Source organism: Styela clava, chromosome 12 (assembly GCF_964204865.1).
Source record: "Styela clava chromosome 12, kaStyClav1.hap1.2, whole genome shotgun sequence".
Lineage (NCBI taxonomy): Eukaryota > Metazoa > Chordata > Ascidiacea > Stolidobranchia > Styelidae > Styela > Styela clava.
In genome coordinates this window covers 18,425,221-18,431,220 of record NC_135261.1, presented here as the reverse complement: position 1 = coordinate 18,431,220, position 6,000 = coordinate 18,425,221, and positions in this window count along the sequence as shown.

Below are 6,000 nucleotides of genomic sequence, written 5' to 3'. Positions count from 1 at the left end.
GCTAAACTTTTTTCGTCTTTTTCTTATGTTGTGACTTGTGATAGGATTTTTTTGTTTATATCGGACAGACAAAAAATGACTCAACCATGTTACAAATTAATAGGATTGGTTACAGGATTACCCTGTTCAACTCGTTCAGATTCCTGGACAAGGAAGGTGTTGAGGAGGTTGTCAATGGCCCTTGGTACATTGCACCAATGGCCGAGTTGTTGTACGTCATTAGACATAGTTACATAACAGATCTTAGTTTTTATAGACCTCTCAGAGTAATTCCGAAAAAAGCACTCCATGGTCATTGACAGAATAGCTAAATTTAGGGTTACCAAATTTCTGTGACCTAAAAGCGGGACGCCTCCAAATACCATAGCTGTGATTTTTTTCAACTGTAAATTTGCCGATTTTACATTAGAAGGCTAAATTTAAAACCACCCTGGCTGTCTTCATTGACCATGTTGTCATCGAGAGTTTATGGGATATCTGTCTAACTATCGGTTTCAGTTCGAAAAATAGAAACGTTAAGCACCCTATTGGCGCACGGGGCTTTTACCTAACAAATTGTAGCAATTATCCGGACAACACTAAAAAGCTGAAAGAAGAAACGGATGAAGTGGATGATTTCCGAAAGTTGGAGTGTTCCCAAAGATGAAAAAATAATAAAAACTAAAACGCTGAACACTAAAAGGAAGAAATGAATGAAATTTCTTTCGACGAATAATGAGGTGGTTGAAAACACTAAAAAGCTGAACACTAAAAGGAAGAATCGGATGAAATTTCTTCCGACGAATAATGAGGCGGTTGAAAACACTAAAAAGCTGAACACTAAAAGGAAGAAATGGAGAAATTTCTTCCGACGAATAATGAGGTGGTTGATAACACTAAAAAGCTGAACACTAAAAGGAAGAAATGGATGAAATTTCTTCCGACGAATAATGAGGTGGTTGAAAACACTAAAAAGCTGAACACTAAAAGAAAGAAATGGATGAAATTTCTTCCGACGAATAATGAGGTGGTTGAAAACACTAAAAAGCTGAACACTAAAAGGAAGAAATGGATGAAATTTCTTCCGACGAATAATGAGGTGGTTGAAAACACTAAAAAGCTGAACACTAAAGGGAAGAAATGGAGGAAATTTCCTGCGACGAATAATGAGGTGGTTGAAAACACTAAAAAGCTGAACACTAAAAGGAAGAAATGGATGAAATTTCTTCCGACGAATAATGAGGTGGTTGATAACACTAAAAAGCTGAACACTAAAAGAAAGAAATGAATGAAATTGCTTCCAACGAATAATGAGGTGGTTGAAAACACTAAAAAGCTGAACACTGAACACTAAAAGGAAGAAATGGATGAAATTTCTTCCGACGAATAATGAGGTGGTTGAAAATGAAATTTCTTTCGGCGGGTGGTTGGGTGATTGAAGTAACTAAAAAGCTGAACACTAAAAGGAAGAAATAGATGAAATTTCTTCCGGCGAATAATGAGGTGGTTGAAAACACTAAAAAGCTGAACACTGAACACTAAAAGGAAGAAATGAATGAAATTTCTTCCAACAAATAATGAGGTGGTTGGAAACACTAAAAAGCAGAACACTGAACACTGAAAGGAAGAAATGAATGAAATTTCTTCCGACGAATAATGAGGTGGTTGAAAATGAAATTTCTTTCGGCGGGTGGTTGGGTGATTGGAGTAACTAAAAAGCTGAACACTAAAAGGAAGAAATGGATGAAATTTCTTCCGACGAATAATGAGGTGGTTGAAAACACTAAAAAGCTGAACACTAAAAGGAAGAAATGGATGAAATTTCTTCCGACGAGTAATGAGGTGGTTGAAAACACTAAAAAGCTGAACACTAAAAGGAAGAAGTAGATGAAATTTCTTCCGACGAATAATGAGGTGGTTGAAATCACTAAAAAGATGAATACTAAAAGGAAGAAGTGGATGAAATTTCTTCCGACGAATAATGAGGTGGTTGAAATCACTAAAAAGATGAATACTAAAAGGAAGAAGTATATGAAATTTCTTCCGACGAATAATGAGGTGGTTGAAATCACTAAAAAGCTGAACACTAAAAGGAAGAAGTAGATAAAATTTCTTCCGACGAATAATGAGGTGGTTGAAATCACTAAAAAGATGAATACTAAAAGGAAGAAATGGATGAAATTTCTTCCGACGAATAATGAGGTGGTTGAAAACACTAAAAAGCTGAACACTAAAAAGAAGAAATGGAGGAAATTTCCTGCGACGAATAATGAGGTGGTTGAAAACACTAAAAAGCAGAACACTAAAAGGAAGAAATGGATGAAATTTCTTCCGACGAATAATGAGGCGGTTGATAACACTAAAAAGCTGAACAATAAAAGAAAGAAATGAATGAAATTTCTTCCGACGAATAATGAGGTGGTTGAAAATGAAATTTCTTTCGGCGGGTGGTTGGGTGATTGAAGTAACTAAAAAGCTGAACACTAAAAGGAAGAAATAGATGAAATTTCTTCCGACGAATAATGAGGTGGTTGAAAACACCAAAAAGCTGAACACTAAAAGGAAGAAGTAAATGAAATTTCTTCCGACGAATAATGAGGTGGTTGAAATCACTAAAAAGATGAATACTAAAAGGAAGAAGTGGATGAAATTTCTTCCGACGAATAATGAGGTGGTTGAAATCACTAAAAAGATGAATACTAAAAGGAAGAAGTATATGAAATTTCTTCCGACGAATAATGAGGTGGTTGAAATCACTAAAAAGCTGAACACTAAAAGGAAGAAGTAGATGAAATTTCTTCCGACGAATAATGAGGTGGTTGAAATCACTAAAAAGATGAATACTAAAAGGAAGAAATGGATGAAATTTCTTCCGACGAATAATGAGGTGGTTGAAAACACTAAAAAGCTGAACACTAAAAGGAAGAAATGGAGGAAATTTCCTGCGACGAATAATGAGGTGGTTGAAAACACTAAAAAGCAGAACACTAAAAGGAAGAAATGGATGAAATTTCTTCCGACGAATAATGAGGTGGTTGATAACACTAAAAAGCTGAACACTAAAATAAAGAAATGAATGAAATTTCTTCCGACGAATAATGAGCTGAACACTAAAAGGAAGAAGTAAATGAAATTTTTTCCGACGAATAATGAAGTGGTTGAAAACACTAAAAAGCTGAACACTAAAAGAAAGAAATGAATGAAATTTTTTCCCACGAATAATAAGGTGGCTGAAAACACTAAAAAGCTGAACCATAAAAAGAAGAAATGGATGAAATTTCTTCCGACGAATAATGAGATGGTTGAAAACACCAAAAAGCTGAACACTAAAAGGAAGAAGTAAATGAAATTTTTTCCGACGAATAATGAAGTGGTTGAAAACACTAAAAAGCTGAACACTAAAAGAAAGAAATGAATGAAATTTTTTCCCACGAATAATAAGGTGGTTGAAAACACTAGAAAGCTGAACCATAAAAAGAAGAAATGGATGAAATTTCTTCCGAAGAATAATGAGGTGGTTGAAAACACTAAAAAGCTGAACACTAAAAGGAAGAAGTAGATGAAATTTCTTCCGACGAATAATGAGGTGGTTGAAATCACTAAAAAGATGAATACTAAAAGGAAGAAGTGGATGAAATTTCTTCCGACGAATAATGAGGTGGTTGAAATCACTAAAAAGCTGAACACTAAAAGAAAGAAGTAGATGAAATTTCTTCCGACGAATAATGAGGTGGTTGAAATCACTAAAAAGATGAATACTAAAAGGAAGAAATGGATGAAATTTCTTCCGACGAATAATGAGGTGGTTGAAAACACTAAAAAGCTGAACACTAAAAGGAAGAAATGGAGGAAATTTCCTGCGACGAATAATGAGGTGGTTGAAAACACTAAAAAGCAGAACACTAAAAGAAAGAAATGAATGAAATTTCTTCCGACGAATAATGAGGTGGTTGAAAATGAAATTTCTTTCGGCGGGTGGTTGGGTGATTGAAGTAACTAAAAAGCTGAACACTAAAAGGAAGAAATAGATGAAATTTCTTCCGACGAATAATGAGGTGGTTTAAAACACCAAAAAGCTGAACACTAAAAGGAAGAAGTAAATGAAATTTTTTCCGACGAATAATGAAGTGGTTGAAAACACTAAAAAGCTGAACACTAAAAGAAAGAAATGAATGAAATTTTTTCCCATGAATAATAAGGTGGTTGAAAACACTAAAAAGCTGAACCATAAAAAGAAGAAATGGATGAAATTTCTTCCGACGAATAATGTGGTGGTTGAAAACACCAAAAAGCTGAACACTAAAAGGAAGAAGTAGATGAAATTTCTTCCGACGAATAATGAGGTGGTTGAAATCACTAAAAAGATGAATACTAAAAGGAAGAAGTGGATGAAATTTCTTCCGACGAATAATGAGGTGGTTGAAATCACTAAAAAGATGAATACTAAAAGGAAGAAGTAGATGAAATTTCTTCCGACGAATAATGAGGTGGTTGAAATCACTAAAAAGCTGAACACTAAAAGGAAGAAATGGAGGAAATTTCCTGCGACGAATAATGAGGTGGTTGAAAACACTAAAAAGCAGAACACTAAAAGGAAGAAATGGATGAAATTTCTTCCGACGAATAATGAGGTGGTTCATAACACTAAAAAGCTGAACACTAAAAGAAAGAAATGAATGAAATTTCTTCCGACGAATAATGAGGTGGTTGAAAATGAAATTTCTTTCGGCGGGTGGTTGGGTGATTGAAGTAACTAAAAATCTGAACACTAAAAGGAAGAAATAGATGAAATTTCTTCCGACGAATAATGAGGTGGTTGAAAACACCAAAAAGCTGAACACTAAAAGGAAAAAGTAAATGAAATTTTTTCCGACGAATAATGAGGTGGTTGAAAACACTAAAAAGCTGAACACTAAAAGAAAGAAATGAATGAAATTTTTTCCCACGAATAATAAGGTGGTTGAAAACACTAAAAAGCTGAACCATAAAAAGAAGAAATGGATGAAATTTCTTCCGACGAATAATGAGGTGGTTGAAAACACCAAAAAGCTGAACACTAAAAAGAAGAAGTAAATGAAATTTTTTCCGACGAATAATGAAGTGGTTGAAAACACTAAAAAGCTGAACACTAAAAGAAAGAAATGAATGAAATTTTTTCCCACGAATAATAAGGTGGTTGAAAACACTAAAAAGCTGAACCATAAAAAGAAGAAATGGATGAAATTTCTTCCGAAGAATAATGAGGTGGTTGAAAACACTAAAAAGATGAATACTAAAAGGAAGAAATGGATGAAATTTCTTCCGACGAATAATGAGGTGGTTGAAAACACTAAAAAGCTGAACACTAAAAAGAAGAAATGGAGGAAATTTCCTGCGACGAATAATGAGGTGGTTGAAAACACTAAAAAGCAGAACACTAAAAGGAAGAAATGGATGAAATTTCTTCCGACGAATAATGAGGTGGTTGATAACACTAAAAAGCTGAACACTAAAAGAAAGAAATGAATGAAATTTCTTCAGACGAATAATGAGGTGGTTGAAAATGAAATTTCTTTCGGCGGGTGGTTGGGTGATTGAAGTAACTAAAAAGCTGAACACTAAAAGGAAGAAATAGATGAAATTTCTTCCGACGAATAATGAGGTGGTTGAAAACACCAAAAAGCTGAACACTAAAAGGAAGAAGTAAATGAAATTTTTTCCGACGAATAATGAAGTGATTGAAAACACTAAAAAGCTGAACACTAAAAGAAAGAAATGAATGAAATTTTTTCCCACGAATAATAAGGTGGTTGAAAACACTAAAAAGCTGAACCATAAAAAGAAGAAATGGATGAAATTTCTTCCGACGAATAATGAGGTGGTTGAAAACACCAAAAAGCTGAACACTAAAAGGAAGAAGTAAATGAAATTTTTTCCGACGAATAATGAAGTGGTTGAAAACACTAAAAAGCTGAACACTAAAAGAAAGAAATGAATGAAATTTTTTCCCACGAATAATAAGGTGGTTGAAAACACTAAAAA